This window comes from Chiloscyllium punctatum, unplaced genomic scaffold (assembly GCF_047496795.1).
Source record: "Chiloscyllium punctatum isolate Juve2018m unplaced genomic scaffold, sChiPun1.3 scaffold_540, whole genome shotgun sequence".
Classification (NCBI taxonomy): Eukaryota; Metazoa; Chordata; class Chondrichthyes; order Orectolobiformes; family Hemiscylliidae; genus Chiloscyllium; species Chiloscyllium punctatum.
This window is the reverse complement of record NW_027310274.1, coordinates 105,001-107,500: the sequence shown is the minus strand read 5'-3', so window position 1 is coordinate 107,500 and position 2,500 is coordinate 105,001. Positions and strand designations below refer to the sequence as shown.

The window sequence follows — 2,500 nt, the reverse complement described above, 5'->3', positions numbered from 1 at the left end:
CCGTTTCAACTTGTCTCGCGAGGGTGGTTTCGGGGCCAGCAGGAGAGCTCGTCAGGGTAGCAGGCCCTGCAGCCGTGGTCACCGCCAAACCCCCCACAACTGTTGGGCGCCTACCTGCGCGGGGCAGGAGGACACTTTCCGATTTCAAATCTCCGTTTGCCGAGTCCACCCCGAACGCACGCGGGCGGGCGGGTTCGCATCACCCTTCGTCACAAGGGGCGAAGCCCGTTCCACCGTCTCGTCAGTAGTGCCGACCGGTCTGTGATCGACGAGGGGAGCCACACCAGGTCCGGCCCTGCTGCTTGGCGGCACCGCGTCGTCGGGAGCTCGCGACAGACGGAGGGTTTCGGTGTACTCTCCAGCCACGGGAAACGAAGCCGGTGATGCAGGCGCCGGTCTTTCGCTCCCAAATCGGCTGGGTTTACATCGTTGCTATCTAGTCACGCTCCCTTCAAACCCGACGGGGTACCTATTCCCCTCACCCGTCTGTGCGTATACAGCCTCTTTGCACTTGCGGGATGGGGGTGGTGGTTTAAAGACTCTCGAGTTGCCGCCCGTCGGTCTCCGAGCTCCGTGCAGTAGTGATCCCCAGCGAACTGCCAGCAGGGCGAACGAGCGATCCCGCTCTCGGTCGGGGCGCCTGGCGTCGATCGGTGGTCGGTGGCTTGCGGGCAAGCTGCGCTGTGAGTGTGGGAACGAGTATGACGAGCCGTTGCCGCGACTCCCAGTCCACCTCGGCGGTGGCTGGGCCGGGCGGGCGTCTGCTCGGGCGAGTGCCGCCCCCGCCTCCTCGCAGGAAGTCCGCTCGCCGACACGCCGCCACGTGCACGCGTCAGTGACGCTGCCGAACCGATGGCCGGTGCCCGTTCCCGCCTCTGCTTTTCCTAGGGCAAAGCTGCTGCACGCCTCGTGATACTAGGCGGGCGACATGGTGGCGGTGATCCTGCCTCCGTCGCTGCGGTGCGTTGGGGCACGCATCGCCTCTTGGGCGCCCTGTCCTCCTCCCCCCAATAGACGTATGTTTCTGCGGGCCGCACCAGGATGGTGCTCCCCATCGCTTCACGCCACCCTGCTCCGCCCGCACGCCGGCGTGCAGGTGGCTGTAGCTCAAGGTGGGGAGCGTATGTGCGGTCCGGGTCGCTTTCCTCTGGCGAGGGAGAGACCTAAAACAAACTCAGACAACTCTTGACGGTGGATCACTCGGCTCGTGCGTCGATGACGAACGCAGCTAGCTGCGAGAATTAATGTGAATTGCAGGACACATTGATCATCGACACTTTGAACGCACTTTGCGGCCCCGGGTTCTTCCCGGGGCCACGCCTGTCTGAGGGTCGTTTGGCAATCAATCGCACTCGCCTTGGCTGGCGAGAGCGCGGCTGGGGTGTCGCAGAGGACCCGTCCTCTTTGTCCCCCTAAGTTCAGACTCCGGAGCCCTCCGGCGTCGGAGCGCTTGGCCTTTCCCCCCCACCCTGCACATTCCGTTCGTCAGGCTCGACGCCATCCCCCCGCCGGGGAGCGCGGCCTGGCGTCCGTCTGTGTCGTGGCAGTGGGGCCAGCACGGCTGTCACCGGTCCCAGAATGGCTGTCGGTGGTTCACACTGTGTGTGTGTGCCAACCCTCCTGGTCTCTGGGACACGGAGCTGCCACGAAGTGTTGAGCCTCCAGTGGGGGGTCTGCCTAAGCTCTGCACGTCCGCATTGGGTCCGTCTCTCGGTTGGCTGGCAGTGGAAAGAGTGAAGGGAGCCGCGGAGGTCCGGTGCTGGTGCGCCGCCGGCCTGACCGTGGAGCTCGCCGGTTTGACACGCTGACCCGACTCGATGGTTGATCGATTGAGAGTGCTGGGAGCTGCAGGCCGCCCGCTGCTGCAGCCGCCCGTCTCGTGGTTCGTCCTCGGCCTTAAGTGGCCGGCGGGGCGTCTGATCCTGTCTCCCCTGCTGGCGCCGAGTGCCTGGCCGAGGGAGGAGGTTTTCGTCGAACGCTGTGACTTGGACGGTCGCACGCGCGTGGATCGCTGGCTCTTGGCTCTCCCGTTCAGTCCGCACGTTTTCCGCTCCGTCCTGCCACCGGTCTCGGGAGGTACGGAGGGGTTGGCGGGCGTGGTGTGTGCTCCGTCACCGTGCAGGCACACCTACCACGCCGTCGGCCGACCCCCGCACGGTCCTCCTGGCCATCGGGAGGACGGCGGAACGTCGGGCTGTCGGGGGCCAAGTCGCCAGAAGGCCACCGCTGTGTCTTCCGTACCCTGTCACCGTCGGCGTGCCTTCCTCAACTCGTCCGGCTCGGGGCCGCTGGGTTCAGGAGCGGCGTCGCCCGCCGGCCCCACTGAAGGCCGTGCCGTTCCGCGGCTGGCGATCGATGTGCGTGGCGTGCCTGCGCGACCGTTCGCCACTTGAGCCTCGGCACTCCTCTCTCCCTCTCTCTGACCGTCGGGCAGTCTCTGTCTGCTGGTGCCTCGCACGTCCCGGGCGGCGGGTCGTCACCCCCGCGACCGGGCCTCCGG

The 2,500-nt window shown here is 66.6% G+C and overlaps 1 non-coding gene across 1 annotated transcript; it reads left to right on the top strand.

The window, feature by feature from the left end:
• The first annotated feature begins 1,180 nt into the window (after window positions 1-1,180).
• LOC140473192 (5.8S ribosomal RNA) lies at window positions 1,181-1,334 on the top strand. Its single transcript, XR_011958160.1, has one exon. It is a non-coding gene; the product is annotated as a 5.8S ribosomal RNA (ribosomal RNA).
• The last annotated feature ends 1,166 nt before the right edge of the window (window positions 1,335-2,500 follow it).